Below are 18,553 nucleotides of genomic sequence, written 5' to 3' on the forward strand. Positions count from 1 at the left end.
TTTCACCATAGCAATGCAGTGCACACTACACTCTTGGAGGGCTATTGCCTCTCGCTCCACAGCTGTTAGGTAAGGAAAGCCTTCATTAGCCATAAAATATCTCTTCTATCTATACGTCCAGGGTCTGCAAAAAGCTCAGGGTGGCGCAGAGAGTGTCCTTAATATAAGAGAGACACAGAATTCAAGACATGCCATCAGGGGCCAGGCAATCACTTAGGATGAGCCTATTAAGGGACAGGTCCTTCTTCAACCAAATGGACAACCAAAATAACAGAGGACGCAATTCAATCAATTCGGAAATATATCCCAGATCCACTTCCTCATGAAGCAACTCAGAAGGAGTACTCTGGAGGACATTCAAAAGGCCTTTCAAAAAGAAATTCTTAGCTACCTGAAGCTGACAAGAGGGCACATAGCACCAAATGTTGCATCCATAACTGGCAATCGAGAGACATTTGGCCTTATAGACTCTTATCATAACCTCCACTTGAGTGTGTCCCAAGCACCAGGCTAGGACACTGACCCCATTGATAGCAGATTTAGGTCTGACGCTACTTTTCTTTAACAGAGGATGCCAGGAAAATCTGGAGTGTAACAAAATCCCTAAATATGTTAAATAGTCGACCTTTGAAATAGACTGACCTTCAATCAAAAAGCTTTTAGACCTGGTGTTCCATGGCCCCAACACCATTACATGAGATTTAGAATAATTGGTGGTGAGATGAAGTCCATCCATGAAGGTGGTAAAGCACTCAAAGAGATACTGCAGTCCTTTAGCCATATGTGATAAAAGTATGGCGTCATCTGCATATAGGAGGACAGGTAGGTGATGGCTGCTTGCAATAGATAAGTCTGCATCAGAAGCTAAAAGGGTAATCTCCAGGCTGTTAATATAAAAAGTAAAAAGGAAGGGCACCAGGATGCATCTTTGCCACATCCCCTCGCTTAAGATTCAGTGGCTGTGTCCCATATCTAATGGAAGCAGCCAAACTCTCATGCAGAGTATGCAGGAAAGAGAGCATGGCAGGCTCGACCCCCATGGACTTAAGCGTGGCACAGAGCTTAGGCCTAATTACTCTACCAAAGGACAAGCTTAGGTCCAAAAAAGACAAGTGAACCACTCATTGACCTCACTGTCCACCAATGATATGGGACAGTAACAAGCAGTGTCGGCCCTGTTATCTTTTCTTGAAAATCAGAACAGAGAGAGAGTGTCACCAACTAGATGGAAGCCCCTTCCCTAGCAGCTGCATTAAAATGCTGTGTTAAGATAGGGGCACACAAATCAACCTCAGCTTTGAATAAATCCCCCTCAGGAGTTAGAGCCCTTTCCTCTGGGAGGGACAGAATAGCTCTCCCGACCTCCTCCCATTGGAAACAGAGATCGGATGACCCCGTTCAACATGCAAGGAAACCTCTCTGGACTCAAGATGATAAATGGCCTCAAAGTGAACCGACCCCGTCTGAGGGAACCGTCAATGCCTGCATGCTACCTTGCTAGGTGGAAAAGAAGGGATGATTCACAACCCTCCAAAACTCTACACTATCATACCGGCTAGTAGCCTCCAAGAACTAGTCCCAGAGCTCCCTTTGAGAGGCTTTTTCCTTCTGAACGTGCCATACAATAAGATGCTCTTGCGAACCTCACTTTCTCCTTATCCCTAGGCTGTCTATGCAGAGCAACCATAAGTACTCTGTGAGCCCTGGCACAATCATTGTCAAACCATCCAACTGACCATGCAGCATAAGCTGCTGTAGGAATAGGAATGTTGGAGAAAGCCAGCAGAATCTCAGAATTAGAAACCCCATCCTCTAAATGCATGCAAAGGTGCTGTAGACACCGTGAGAGGAGAGAAACTCATCTTGAAGCACCTTAGCCCCCTTAAGTCTTTGCCTCTGAGCTGTGGTAAAAACCGGCTCCAGGAAAAAAAACATCCAGCCCAGGCACAGATACAGCCTACCTAAAGAAGACCAAGAGCGGGTTGTGATTATTCATAGGATGCCACTCTACCTTGAGCTCTAGGAGTTAGGCTAGTAAACATTCAGAAACATATATATAATCAATGATGAAACTGGTACCAGTCCCCATATAGGTCAATATCTGCAGTTCATTATTGATCTCACACCATTTAAAAAGGTTCACAAGAGAATAATCTGAAAAACAGAGCTTTTAACCAATCACCTAGAGGGGTATGTTTCAAATGCGCCTGATCCCACACCTCTGGATCTCCATCTTAAGGTTAGCTCATATACAAATAACAATCAAAGCAAAGCTGTAAATTGAGATCTCCCATCAAAAGGAGAACTGTGAATTTGGATGAGTTGGTAACAATTTTGCTAAAGAGTTGGCCCAGCTCATTCACAACATCATTCTCCTCCCAGAAAGAATGGTGAACATTAACAACTAGCACCCTCTTTTGATTGGCAAAGGTCAGAATCAGGCTCAAAATGGAAGATGAGGATGTGACTACTTTCTTCATTGTGCAATTTAGGTTGAGGTTAAAAAAAAGTAGCTAGCCCTCCCTTTGCTCTCCCATGAGATGATTACAGGGCAGATATGATAAACAATGTGAAACCACCTAAAACAAGGGAGTCCCGTATACCATGTCTCTTGTAAGCAAACAATATCAACAGTATTAAATTGATCCGTGCACTGTTTATCCTCCAGCTTCCCTCTAGCCCTTGCACTTTTCCAACTCAAAACCTTTAAGAAATTTAGGGATTGTGGAGGAGAATGTGGGAAATAGTGGGAAAGGTAAGGTAGGGGATAACTCAGACCTTGTTTTTTCAGTTCCTGTGCATCCAGATCAGCTAAAGGCCCAAAGCAATTACTCAGAGACAAACCCGGAGCCTGAGTACACAAAGCACAATGGGTCCCTGGCCCCAGAGGTGAAGGCCTGGGCATCCTTCTTCTGTCATAAGAAAACCCACTAAAAATAGGGAGGGGTTTATAGACGTATCCCAGTGGGGAACAACAAACAAATACCATACTGCGCCAACCTGCACAAGAACTCCTCCAAAAATCACCTGCCCGTCAGCTCTTAGAAAATTGAGATAATGACCACACAATCACCTACAAAGGATTTTGGGGAATGTCCCAGCCACCTGACTGTCCTAACCATGATTATTTCCCTAGCACAATAATGGTCCGTTTTAATCTTCTTTGAAAGCCAGTGCAATACTTTGTTTTTTTAACTGCGAGAAGTTTTCAAAGGCAGTTTTCTTAATATGGAACATTGGCCATAATAAGTACATAAGGGGCAGCCATGGGGGAAACATGTAATAACCCCTCACTAGGTGAGGTTCCCTCTGGAGAAATATGGAGAACCAACTTGCTCCTCTTCGTCTGACGGTGGGGCAGTAATGGGTTGGGGTGGAAGGGCTTGTCACAATGCAAGAACTAGTGGCTGTGCAAGAGCAGGGAGGGTGGGAAGGTGCAAGGGAAGGGATTATGCCAGTCTTAACAACTACATTTCCATCCTGCACCCCCATCTAAATTAGGAGGGTCAGAGAAAATGAGGCTAGAGGTCTGAGAAATGCCAGCCATACCCTCCCTTTCCCCAACCACCTTCCGAAGACACTGCAGACTAAAGGTAGTCAAAGTGGATTGAATATCCCTCATGAAGTCCCCAAACTAGCTTGTAAGACTTTCCATTTTGCCTAAGCTAGCAGGCAACTCATCGAAAGCCCTCATACAAAATGTTTCCAGATTAGCAAAATGGCCAGGAAGAAGACTTGAATCAGATACAGGCACAGGAACTGAGGGATCAGTCTGAACGCTCATGCTTGCCACAGACGTTTTCTTCCTTAAAGCTCCCAACCGCTTAATGCCCTTGGATCGTGGGCTAATTGCTGGGCTTCCAACCCTCCTCTGCAACAGCCCCACTTAACAATTAAGAATGAGCAGCCACAATGGGTGAACCAGCCTGCACAATGTCCTGCTCACCCCCCTAATATAGAGTTATGGGGCAAGACATAACTGATCACTGGGAGTGGCTAACTGAGAGGGCACAATGCCATCACTAGATAGGAATAGCCTTTTCTCCTCAAGCTCAATCTCCTTGGAGACCATACCCAGAGCATGTGTTAAAAAAAACCTCTATGGTGGAAATCCGTAGAGTGCCCACAGAAGACATTGTAGCAGGCCCAGTTGTTTTCTTCTTCCCTATCCCTATATTTCTTACCAGTGAAATGGTAGGCTAAAAGTGAGCTAACACCTCCAAAAATTAAATAAATCATGTCACACAATGTAAAACCAAAAATAAAAAAACACTATCCCTGATATATACTGGACTCACAAGGCATCTCCCCACCTTGGCCCAATGAGACAATAGTTGTGTCACCACCAGGTAAAACAGCCTTTACGGGGCCCTTGTGGACCATCACAATAAGCAGTCACAGTCAGATTGGAGAAAGCAGGATCAAAGTTCTCAATATCTTCACAGACAGTGTTAGTGCTAGCCTTTATATATATATATATATATATATATATATATATATATATATATATACGTCTGTATATATATTATATATCACCACCGAGGAATGCCAAATCGTCCAAAGTCAGTAAAAATGCAAATCACATATCTCATCACCTTAAAAGTACCATCAGAAGGGCAGAGGACAAAGCCAAGGGCTAACAACACAAAGCCAAGGGGTGTGGCCTGCCCCGCCTCTTCCTGGCACTGACAGGTGCAAGACAGGCCCACCATTGGGCTGGGCTTTGCCCGGGGCGGGCCCACACAAGTCCCATGCAACTGGATTGCGGCGCGCTTAAGTAGGGCTCAGAGGCTGAAGGTGAAAAGGTGAGAGATAATTTTGGTATTTGGAGTCCCCTGCCTCTTCAAGAGTAGCTGCTGTCACTTCCTTTTGTGGTGATGCTATAAATCCTTGCTCTCTGTCCACAATGCAGCCACCACCAACCGTAGCAGTAACCCCCCACACTGGGTCAAGAAACGTCAAAACTGGATAAACACAGCCCCCATCCAGCGGGACTGCAGCGCATTCAAGTAGCGCTCAGTGGCTGCAGGTGAAAAAGTAGGAGAAGATTCTGGTATTTGGAGTCACCCACTGCTGCAGTGAGTAGCTGCTCTCACTTTCTTTTGTGGTGGCTCTATAAACCCTTGTACCACTCCATGTCCACAGTGCCAGCCACCTCTAACCGTAGCAGTAGCCCCTCACACAGGATCAAGAGATATAAAAACTGGACCAACACAACCCCCACATCTGTGGCACAAATCAACTTTTATCTCTTCACAAGACAATCTGCAGTCTTTCAAAATTGTTTTGGATAAGATACATGACTCCCCACTTTGTTGGCACTCTACTATTGAGATTAGTATCAGGAGTCACACGGTTTCTGAGTGAACACTGATAGAGGCTTTTTGGGAATTCATACCCAATACCTGCCACTCTTTATCATTCTTTCCATATTTTGCTGTACAATGTTAATAAAACCTTTCTTAATACTAGGACCTCATAAATTTCTGAATACTAAATTGATTGCCTCAGCTCTACCTCAACTGTGTAATTAGTTTTTAGCGATCGTACAAAAACATATTTGAATCCTTTCATAAACATTATCCCCATCCCACCCCCATCCCAGAAACTATGTGGAGACATATCAACTTTTGTGCTCACACACTTCAATCCAGTGTGTGTGCAGGACCTTTACGAGGCACAGACGAAGAACTCCTTCTTCTTCTCATGGGCTTTCTTTAAGATTTGGGATGGAATACTCATGATAGTTGAGGTTCATTGGCATACACCACATGATTAATAGAGGCGGATTTCTGGTAATCACCTAAATTGTCAATTTGTTTTTACAACAAACCATAAAAGTTTGTCAGTGAATTTTAGGATTTCTTCCTCTTTCTCCCCGCCTGCCTCCAAGCCAACTCCTTCCTCCTGCTATCCTTGATTTATACCCCAGTCTGCATTGTATTAGTAATTATGATTTTCAAAGAGGATTTTATCTTTCTGTGCTCCTATTTAAAGTCCATTCTAGGTTCCAAAGAAATGTTCGCCATTGTACTAGGAGCGCAAGTACAAATAAATGCCTCTTTGCATAATTAACCCCAGGTTTTTGGACTGATGCAGCTGAATTTTCAGCTACAAAGGTGCCAAACAGATTTCAATGCCAGTTTTCTGACCCTTAAAAGATATATGTCCAATTGATTCAGCCACAATTGGTATGTTAACTTACTTATAAGTACCTAGTATATGGCATTGAGGTTACCTAGTGCCTGTAAGTTATAGTTCAGCACTCATTGTGCCACCACAAGTATGACAGAGCCAACTGTGAATCCCAGAGCAATTTAAACTGTTGACTCAAATTTGCCATTTAGAATAATGGCAAAGCCCAAACCTTCCTTTTTACTAATATTTACAAATCATGCCTGAGGCAGGTCTACTTAGCCCTGGTGCATTAAATTAAAAGGGTGGGCATGTAGTTTTTAACTTTACATGTCCTGACTGTTAAAACTCTCCATTGTCATTTTTACACTGGAAATGCTAGTGGTGAGTACAAACTTAAATGCTTACAGCTCAGCAGTGCTAACATCTGAATGGGCTCACTAAATATGATAATTAAAGGCTTCAGAAGAATTACTGCATTAAACCCAGCTCGATGCTGAAGTTGAATTTAATGTAAATGTTGCACATGTGGCAACTTTAGTAAGTAGCCACTTTGTTGTCCAACAATTTCTAGTGACAAGTTATTGTTGTTGACCATATGATAGCCTTCTGCCCTCCTGAGGGAGGTACAAATGACATTTATGAAGCAACACAAAGGGCCTGCTCTTGGAAGAGGTGTGACTTCTCTTTCACAGGAAGACAGAAAAGATTGTTATCCCAATAGGCAAGCTTCAAAGGGAAAGCCGCCATTGAGGGGCAAATGATGAGCATGCAAGAAAAGGGCAACTCTTTTTTTGCTCCAGACAGGTTGGCATTGAGGACAGACCATTGTCAAACCTGTTTTTCTGTTGGTGTGCAGCACCCATGTAGCCATGCCTCTAGTGTGGGCTAGGAAGCTCCACATAAAAGAAGACATTTGCTATGTAAGGAGTGCACAGAATAGTGCATTCATTCTGGGATAGCTACATGCCACACTTCACAGGACGTCATCACTAAGTAGGAGGGGACCTTATAGCCCATTGGCTAGTAGTCGTAATATTCTCTGAGGGCACTAACTGGCCATAAATGAGAGGCATCGCTAGCACCTGGACCTCAAACCATGTCTGTTCTGAAGAGTGGACCAAAGAAGCAGCGGTGGCCACCGCAAATCTCAAGGGGGAGTTGGGGGGAATACATAAAAAATAATAAAGAAAAACTTACTTCTTCCCGTCGCTGCCGCCTCCTGCTGCCTCGCTCCTCTTCTTCTGGTGTCCCAGCATTCACTGTGACACCAGCACAGGCTCCCCAGCAATCCTGGTGCTGCTTTCATGCTAAATCTAGCATGAAAGCGGCATCAGGATTTGACTGGGTGGCTTGGACTGTCGCTCAGACACTGCCCTGGGGTCTGTGCAGTTTCTCCAGCTTGGCTGTTCAACTCAGCCGGGCTGAAGAAACCTAAGTGCACATGTGTGTTTGGCCGGCTTACGACAGCTGGTCAAACACACATGTGCACTTAGGTGCACTATCTCCTCCTTTCCCTCTTCTCTCTCTCCTCTCTCCGTGGCCCAGCCCCGCCTCCCCCTTCACATGCTGCTGGCTGAGCCAGCAGCTGAAAGATAAAACGAAAAAGATATGCTGTTTTATTTTTCCTCTCCTGGCTTAGCCGGGGGTGACACTCCTTCGCCATTGCGAAGGAGCCCCCCCTGCTGTTCTGTTGTTCCCTGGAACCAGCAAAGAGAGGCTGCACCAAGACTGGACTGCATCTGCTGCTCCTTGGGATGACAAAGAGACGGCGGTGCCTGTGGTGCCCTGCATGAGGAAATGTCATCCCTGAGCCTCTGACAAAAGAGGTGAGTCTAGGAGTCAGTTAGCTGGCTTCCTCTCACAGTTAGGTTGCCACAAAAGCTGAAGAAGTTGGACCTAGCAGCATGCTAGAGTGCAGCTTGGTCACCCAAGATGGAATTATCACCAGTTAAAGGGAACCACTGGTTTTGCTGTAACCAGAGACCAGTAGACAAGTAAACCAGTGGCATCAATTTTTTTGCCGGACCTCAACTGGATTTTGAAGGATTGACCCATATGGCAAAAATTACCACACCGTATCTGTGAATTCAGGAATAGCCCCAGGAAGACCCTTGCCACCAGATCAGCAACCTTAACATCCTTCAGTATATTTAGCATAGTGTATACCTTGCATCAGGACCACTTTGTTGATGGTGGTTCACCAATAGAGGCTGGAACTGAACTGGAGACTACTTTGACTGGGAGGTAAATGTTCAACCAAGCCTGTTTGGCCTCTGTGACTCACTCCCAGCCACAGTTGGTCACCCAAATTGAGCTGCAGTAGTAGTTTACAACTTTATAAATGTTTTTCCAAACTTTGTAATGTTTGACCACATACGTGGTCCATTGCAGTGACTTATTGTGCTGAATGAACAATCCATTGTTCTTCAAAAGATAATACCTCCAGAACCCTCTAGTGTATTTCTGTTGTTGAGGTGTCATTTTGTAGATAAAATAATAACATATTTTTTAAACTGGTGTCAGAATTTGATTGTCTTGTCTGTCTCATTCAACTGTTTTGGTACTTCTTAATGCATTGTACATGTTTCTTTCATAAAGCTTAACTGTCAAAACCACAGCTATGCAGGGTTGAGCTAAGGTTTTATTAAGTAAATTTGACTGGATCGGATTGGACCTACTAGAGGTAATGAGCTTATTACACTGTGAGGTCTCACAACCACTCTAAATAATAAACCGCTTTCCTCACAAGAGGCTTTCATTGTCAGTTGGATTTTCAGAAGTTTCCCAACTCCACTGACATCATATCCACAGACTAATTACTTTATTTTGGGAAACATCACTTACAACGTGGTAAATGCAACAAAATGCATTTACCACAATGCCTTTACAATGCATATGTGTTTGACTTTATTTTCACCTCTCAAAGAAGTAGCCATCATATCATTTGGGCTCACGTAGGTTGAGTAAGAAGCTTTTGTACTTTTTGACGCAGTCTTTTTTTGAGAGGGTTTGTCATTCCTGTAATACTTTTAAACACATTGTGTCAAAGTTAATAGGTTTGTTTGTACTGTGCACTCAAATAAATACAGCATTTCATCATGCCTGTGTTTTCATGTGTTAAATGGAGCCCTATCGGCTTTGCAAGTGAATGTCTGAGTTTGCATTGTTCTCAATCAGCTGTGTGTTGCATGCCTCTGAGCCTAGTGCTTGAGATTCCTTGTTACCAGTTTTTGACTATGCTTCTTCTTGAGTGGTAGGACAGTATGACTGAGAGCCTTTGATGGGTGTGGGTAAATCTTTGTTATTGTCCCCCGACTCTGTTTGCTCAATATGGGGTTATAATGGATGTTATTCCACTTTCTTCTACTTTATTCTGCAATCCTTTTTTCGTTATTAAAACAGTAGCTGTTGTTTTCAGTTCTGGTGGAGCTTTTTCTGTTCACTCTTCAAATTTGATGGATCTTGGCACCCGAGCATGAGTTAACCATCCAAATAAACAAGACATCAATCAACAATTAATGTACAGTCTGACCAATTTGGCCACACATTGAAAACCTGAGTCAGAAATAAAGTTAAAGGGTTTTATTAGAGAATAACTCCCTGGTTAATATAAACAAATCTCATAAACACACTCTAAAGGTATAGAATGGCAATTGGATAGCCGAAAAGGCGGAAATACTACAAAGGGATCAGTATAAGGCAAAGAAGGAACTCAGTAAGGGCTATACAAAACATTAGCAGAAGAATCTGGTTCTCTGGAAATAAGTTCTGGCCCAATCTTTTGCACATTAATGCAATGCATCTGAATAAACTATGGACAAAGAGGAATCTCCTAACAACACCTAAAATTGAGTATGTTGCAAACTACAGGACATTAGGGCAAATGGTAAAAAGCACATAGATGACAAAAATTATTTGGAAATTGTCATTAGGGGCAAAAAGAAGATAACTTATTAAGGTCAACTCCAAGTAGGGAGTGAGGATGTCAGCATATCATAAGCTAGGTCAAGAGTCTTCTTAAAGAATCAAGTGCAAGCCAAAGCCACATTCAGCAAAGCATGGGGAAGGTGGCATGGAGAAAAGAGGCCTGTACCTCTCCAAGTCCAAGGGAATCTGATCTGCTCTTGATTAATGAAAGTCTTAGTTATGACAGTGATTAGTCCATTTGGTGATGCCTATTGATCAGTCCATCATGTGGTTCAGTGTCCTCACATGGTGCTACAAACTTGAAACATTCTCCTGCGTTCCCAAAACACCATCTTGGGAAGGTCGCTGTCCTTGGTCTTCTGTACATCTTTGCAACAAATATGAATAGTGCCAATCTTTACATACTCAATCTCTCCATTTACAGTCTCCAAGGTTGTTTTCTCAGGCTCTCTATAAGTAAGATAATAGCACATTTATTCCCAAACTTATATTTATGTGAAAACATCTGCAATGAAAATGAAAAGCAGTTTCTTATGTTAGGAAAAGTGAGGCCTAGTAAAGCTAACATTCAGTAACAGGCACATATAATTTCACATTATGCTGCACTGCATTAATTCCACAATCAATATAAATGTTGAACACGCTCTATAATTTCAGTTCATGTTAATATTGATACAAACAAATCAAACTTTTAAGACATGTTAGTGAATTTGAAGGGGAACTACTGTCCTTCAACATTAATCAACAACATTAGTACTCGTGGTATATAAAATCATTAGCGTTTTAAGAGTAACCACTCTGGTCTTGTCTATCTACATTGACTCACTCCCATAAAGTAAAGACTGTGGCTGGGAAAGTAGGATTCAGTGGAGTATGGACCATCAGTAAGAAATGTGTTCATTTTTAACAATCTCCACATCGCCCTGACCCTTCTTGTCGATTATCAAGGGATTTTACCCCGAAATCAAGGCGCAGTCAGAACTCCAAGGTTTAAGGTTTTACATTATCAAGCAAAAGTACAATAATAATTGGAAAATTTGCGGCAGTGTCATGTAAAATGGGAGTTGGGCAATCAAAAACAGGCATCTCTCCATTTTAGAATAATTCACTATATCTCCGCATACATATACAATTAAGGCATTAGAAATAGCATTGTTAAGAAGATGGTCCGTTTTTTATTATTAATTTGCGTTTGCCTTCAAAAATGCATACATACAATGTTTGAGCACATGAAACGATTTTACACGAAGGCCATGTAGGATTTTTTTTAGAAATGCAAACCTAAGTGATCAAGCTCGCCCCTTTTATTACCTTAAAAAGCATAAAACTGTAGGAACTGGAATCACACTTAAAAATGTTATGAGACGATTTTACCAAAGAGCACAGCAGAGTATAATAGTACTTTGGAAGGACGTGAGGAATGCTTTTCTGTCCCGTTTTAAGCAGTGCTGCCACTTATCAATTTCTACGTGCAGAACAAATAAACCCAGAAACTATATTCAGTATTTATTTTACATGAATACTGAAATAGCTGTATGAATATTGCCACTGAATTGGCATGAATAAATTTGTCATCAAGTGATAACTTTATAAATCAGACACAAAGCGTGCTATTGTAGGTTTACAATCGGCTTTTATTTAATCTTTTAAAAGTGATGAGAGACAAGAGCACGTTTAAAAAGAGATGGGCACGCAGAGGACTAGGATTTTAACAACGTACTTGAAGTGTAAAAGGAAACTCATTTCTGGCTTAAATACATAATGGGAACATTGCGCAGTGTGTGCAAAGCATAGGTCTGTTAATGCAAGCTGAATAGTTTGCACTCTGCCCATAATAGGAACTCTCAGGAGACGAATGAGCACAAAAATACTGCTATAAAACCAGGGATTCGTGGCTTGACATGGAAAATGACATTGCTGGCCAAGTGATACCTTTACAAAAATGCACTCCTATAAATCTGGGACATTTTTGCAGCGCATCAGAACATCGCTCCTGAGGAACATGGAGCTTCTGCCAGATGCATCGCTCTGGAAAATATTTTTTCCCTGCACTGATAAGATCTGGACGTTTTATAAGAAAAACCTTCCCACACAAGCCTTAGGTGTTTAATACAGCAAAGGCTCTATAATGTTTCTTACTTATCGACACCCACATACACTACAGTGTCTCCAGTTCACAGAAGATAAGCTCTGTAGTTACTGCATGCAAACATACAAGGTTTGCAGACACCAGCCGCGCGGGTGGTACTATTCAATGTTTTAACTGTCTATAAAGATGTGCAGAACAACATGATACCGCAAAGCACAACACATCATGCAGATGTAGCCAGGATAAGTATAATAAAGAGCTCCAGATTTACTAAAACTTTGGGCTAACTTTGCATCACTTTTCAGCGCAGTTGGTGTGGGGTTTACTGTCCGGCGCAAACCAGGATTTACATTAGAAAGTTCTGCATTCTACAATGCAGAGCTTAGCGCTGCTTTGTGTCAATGGGACATTCCATGGGTGGTACATTGGCATTCCCAACCAACCACCAATGGGTTTTAACTTAAATCTAACGTTTCCAGACAGGGATTTATGACAAAACCTTAACCCTTCCCAACATGGGGTAACAAGGACAAATCTTTTCACTTCTCCCCATTTTCCCAGCTTTTATGTGTGCTGCGTTGTACACCACACATGGAAAGTGCAAAACGTCCTAAAGGATAGTTTTTTATCAGAAATGTCTCCTCCCAGTACAAAACCAATATTTAAGAGAGTGTACAAACCCTTGCACTAGAGAAGAAATGTGCCATATCTTAGTAAATATGACAAATATCTTCTATCTCCCTTTCATGCAGGGCACCAAAGCAGGTTTGATTGATGCAGTGCCTTGTGTCAAATATTAGTAAATCTGTGTCTAAGTTCTGTAGTACATCCACACATTCTTACACAGGGTTTTGTATGTTTCAGTGCAAAGCCATGCCAGTAAGAAAAAGTTATGAACCATCATTGATTATTTGCACTAGTTTTAGGTTTCCACCTGATTCTTGATAATTCCAACATTCTAGTGTAAACAAGGTATGCCATGCGCCCACTGTGCCTAAAAAGATCTAGGTGGAAGTTATTCTACTCCTGATGCTCTCCTTAAGTAGCACCTAGAAGTCAATTTTGTAGCTTTAGGCTTTTAGATTACATTTTAACAAATGTTAAAAATGTTCATTTCATTCTCTCTGTTCACAACGTGTATTTGTGCTGCTTTACTCATAGTCTGTGTGGTTATTTTTAGATGTGTTGAGCAATAGGGTCCAACTGTTCAAATAAACATGCTTTTTAGTTAAGTGTCTTTTACTTAGCTCATTTTGTGTGTGTAGCTGCCTGGACTGTCATTGCCAAGAATGGCTGTCTCATTTTGAGTTAAGGTACACATACCAAGGTACATCCCCCAGACCAGAGAAGGAAGGGACCTGTCATACATTGTGCTGTAGAATAGGCAAACAGAAAAGTGGATGGTGTCACCAGCTGGAGCCTCGTCACATACCACACCAGAGTAATCCACCATCACATAAACCAAGGTACCGACAGAGGGCAGCACAACATTTCCTGACCACAGGCCCATCATTATCCAATGGCCATGCATCTGTGGTATGAGACAAACATATGTCAGTGTTGGAGCGCAGGCATTGTGGCCTGCAATGGTGAAACACATCTACAGCTACATACAGGTCAGACAAGAAGAGTGTTTAGGCAATGTGAAAGGTGAACGCTTTAAGCAGAATTTATGACTACAGATTTTATGCCCACATGATGGCACACATGATGCAATTGGCCCAACACAGCATGCTAAACATATACAATGTGCAGTTCAGACCTTCCACCTAAAAACTGTTCAAGCTGCCTTGGCACAGGTCTCATACACCCCAAATCTGTGATCTACATTACCTGGGACAATCCATGTCCACTTGCTATGTCAGACCAGCATCAGATACCTGCCAGTGTCACAACTCTGAAATGCTCAGTGGGCCCTGAGAGTAGGGGCAGAGTGATCCAATTGGAGTCAGGAAGGCGTATAACTGGAACAAACCCATGCTGTTGTGGGCCTGGGTCTATGTTCTATTGCCTTAATCAGACAAATCCATCAAGGTCTTGATTGGACTCCCTTGGCCTTAGGCTGGTTTGGGGTTGTGCTGGACTGGGCCCTTTTTCAGGGTCATCCCCAATCTTTCTGCCTCCTTCCTCCTATTTTTTCTGACCTGTTTTTGTTGGCTTTAGGACTCTGGGCACTTTACCACTGCTAACCAGTGCTAAAGTGCATATGCTCTCTGTGTAAAATGTATGCGTAATTGGCTTTCCATGATTGGCATATCTAATTTACTAGTATATCCCTAGTACAGTGCACTAGAGGTGCCCAGGGCCTGCAAATCAAATGCTACTAGTGGGCCTGCAGCACTGGTTGTGCCACCCACATTAGTAGCCCCGTAAACATGGCTCATACCTGCCATTTCAGTGTCTGTGTGTGCAGTTTTAAACTGCCATTTCGACTTGGCAATTTTACCCACTTGCCAGGCCCAAACCTTCCATTTTTATACATGTAAGGCACCACTAATGTAGACCCTAGGTAGCCCCATGAGCAGGGTGCAGTGTATGTTAAAGGTGAGACATGTACTGATGTTTTACATGTCCTAACAGTGAAATACTGGCACATTTGGTTTTCACTGTTGCAAGGCCTATCTCTCTCATAGGTTAACATGGGGACTGCCATTAAATATTATTAAAGTGCAGATTCCCTCTGGGAGCAGATAGGAATATGGAGTTTAGGGTCTCTGAACTCACAACTTAAAATACATCTTTTAGTAAAGTTTGTTTTTAGATTGTGTGCTTGAAAATGCCACTTTTAGAAAGTAGGCATTTTCTTGCCTAAACCATTCTGTGACTCTGCTTGTTTGTGGATTCCCTGTCTAGGTCAGTTTAACAGTTGGGCTTGCACCTCTGTCTAGACAGTGGCACAAAGGGAGCTGGGGTGTAGCCTGCTATCCTGATGAGCCATCTGTGCTGGGAGGGAAGGGAGTAGTGCTCACTTACACCTGAAAGGGCTGTTCCTGCCCTCACACAATGCAGTCTTCAACTCCTTGGTGTGTGTCTGAGGCCTGGCCTAGGCAAGGCAGGATCTTGAAAACAGCAGAGACTTCTCTTTGAAGTAGACCTACTTCAAAGGCAGAAAGGGGTATAAGAAGAGCACCAAAACCCCTGAAAATTAGTTTACTTCTGGAATCAAGAGGAACCTCTGCCAAGGAGAAGAGCTGAAGAGCTGAGGAAAAGTGCTGCACTTGCCTTTTACTGTGCTTTGTTGGGCTATCCTTCAGTTGCTGCTTCTGTCTGTGAAAGTGGACAAAGACTAGACTTTGTTGTGCATTCCTGCTTGAGAAGAATCTCCAAGGGCTTGAACTGAGCTTGTCTCCTGTTGTTGAAGTCTCAGGGCCATCAAAGATTTCCCCTGCCAGCACCAGGACTCCTGTCCTACCAAGTGGTGCCCTATCCAGTTGCTGGGCCCTTGAAAGGTGAAGTTGGCAGACAAGAACTGAAAATCCACGCACAGGCCGATGTGCAGGGACAATTTTGACGCACCTTCCATGATGTGGCTGCTAAACGACTCGCCACTGGCTCTACAGCTGAAATCAATGCTCCACCTGCCTCGCGGCTGGAATATTGACACAATGTGGCTGAGAAACGACGTGCAACACCCACTAACAGAGGCTGATAACGACACAAACCCCATGCAGCACGGTTTCCTGATACCGTGTGACCAGATTTTCCCCGCATCCTCCCTGGGTGTCAAAGTCAACCCGACTCTGCGCGGATCCGAGGTGCCCAGTCCGGAAATCGATGCATCGCTCTCTTGCGGGAGAAAAACGATGCATCGTAGGCCCTACTGGAGAAGAAAACGATGCACGGCCTCACTTGCGAGTAAGGAATCGGCGCATCACTACCCTTTTCCAAAGCACGCTCACCTGTGTGTCTTATTTGTGACACTAACCAGGTACTTTGGTTAACAACAGCATTCTCACTGTTTTTAAGGATTATACTCTTATTCTTTTGAAAATTCATAATTTGACTTGTGTATGTTGGATTTTTGTAATTATGGTCTTGTTTTGTTTAGATAAATAGTATCTATGTTTCTAAACCTGTGTTGTGTCATTTTGTAGTGTATTCACTGAGTTACTGTATGTTTTGGTAACAATATTTACACATTGCTTGGTGCCAAGCTACGAAGGGGGTGAGCGGGGATTAGCTGAGGGTGATTCTCCTTTACCATGACTAGAGTGAGGATCCTTGCTTGGACGGGGGGTAACCTGACTGCCAACCAAAGACCCCACCTCTAACATTCACATGTGGATTTCATGGTAATGGTACCTGTACGAAGACAAAATAAGGAGTATGAACTTGCAAACATACCTATTATACAAATCACAGAGCAAGCATGTGGAAATGGAACAATATTGTAATGAGACTGTCACAAACAAAGCAGCATCATCAAGATGATGCTATGTCAAAGGCTAACTCAACAAGGACCCTTTGGCTGAATATTACTAGTTGTTGCCAAAAAACTCAACTCCACGCATTCTCAGACCTACAGTACATTGTACAGTCACAGTCATGACATCACATGACATGCTTACACTCATGAAAAGTAGCTGTTGATGAGATCTTCCCACAAGTCAGCTGCTTCCTCTTCACCACTGTCATCCTCAGTTGGCATTTCAGGAGTCTCACCCAGTGGCACTGCAGGCTGCCCCTCCACTGGGATGTATGGGATATTCCTCTACAGGGTGATGTTGTGGAGCACACAGCATGTCACAGAGATCTGACACACTTTCCTGGGTAAGTAGAGGAGGGCTTCACCAGTCTTGTCAAGACAGCGGAATCTGGCCTTCAGAAGCCCAAAAGCCAACTCCACTATCTGCCTTGTTCTTCCATGGGTCTCACTGAAGCAGACTTCCCTTGGCATAGTTGGATTCCTTATTGATGTCAACAACCACGGGTTGTTTGGATATGTGGAGTCTCCTTTTAAGGCATGGGACTAATGTGCAACAATCAATCACACTTCATGATTATAGCACCAGACATTGAACACACACACTCAAGACAGATGTGACTTAGCAACCGGCCAGGCCCTTTCTGGGTACAGTTGTGACATCAGCTAGGGTATGCTGCTGCTCTGCATTATGAAGGAATCATAGGCTGAACCCAGATAGTGGGCACAGTCCTGTGAAATGTGGAGATCCACCAAACATACAGCTTGCACATTGATGGAATGGAAGTTCTTTCTGTTGAAGAATACTTGTTAATTGGCCTTGGACCAAGCCAACATGTGTGCCATCAATGGCCCCCACCACATGCAGGATGCGTGCAAAACCATAAAAGTCAGCCTTCACATATGGCTAAATTCTCAGGTCAGGGAAACTGAATATAGCTGTCCAGGTGTTTTAACATTGCTGAGAGGACATCTTCAACAGCAGATTGAACATAGGTTGGGACATGCCAGCTGATAGGGCCACTGTATGTTGGAACAATCCTGCATTTAGAAAGTGCAATACTGACATGACTTGTACAATGGGTGGTATGCTGGTTAGATAACTAATAGCTGACTTCAGATCTGGCTCCAACTGACGACAGAAGTCAAAGTTTGCCTATTCAGATGGTAAAGGAGGAAAATGTGGCATTCTTCCATAGTCTGATGGTCTGGCAGTGGCGTAAGACAGGAGGCTGTTGCATCCTCACTCTCACTTGGTACCTATGTGTCACAAGACATGATTTCTAACATTAGTCAGTGTGTCCACAGCAACATATGTTAGGCATGTCGAATGATATCAAGTGACAAGGCATTGCTGAGTAGACAGACATGGCAACCAGTACACGTCACAGCTGCAATAAAACACAAGGCTCACATGTGTCCACAACATGCATATGGAGCAAACTCAAAGCTGTGCAGCACAACTGCCCCTCGAAATGTCACTTGATATCGCTACTGCCAAAATGACTGTCGGCGGTGGTGGACTGTACCCCACTGTTAAATGCCATCTGTGCCCTGCAACATATTACAATGATGTTTGAGTAGTAGGACGTACATGACAAGACAGGATACGCATGTCTGTGCGGTCACAAATACAGTTTTGGAGGTGCCACACAGTTCATAAAGCCCAATACAGCATTTAAGGCTTCAAAAATGGCAGCTGCCTGACCTACTCCACTGGATACTGGGAACCGCCCGCTACTGCCAGCTGGCAGTAGGCAGTTGTGACCTCTGCTGGTATAGGCTGTGTCCGCCGACGGTGATGACTGCGTATGTGGCAGACGTGACTGCCGTGTTATGCAGATTCTTTCACTATACTCCTGCCACTGCTGCCATTAAGACCTCCATGACCTGAGCTGCTTTGTGTGGCCTTTGGAACCTATCATGCCATATACAGCAGGTGATAGGTACCTTGCTTTCTCTCTAGAGGTGCGTGA

Source organism: Pleurodeles waltl, chromosome 5 (assembly GCF_031143425.1).
Source record: "Pleurodeles waltl isolate 20211129_DDA chromosome 5, aPleWal1.hap1.20221129, whole genome shotgun sequence".
NCBI classification, from domain to species: domain Eukaryota; kingdom Metazoa; phylum Chordata; class Amphibia; order Caudata; family Salamandridae; genus Pleurodeles; species Pleurodeles waltl.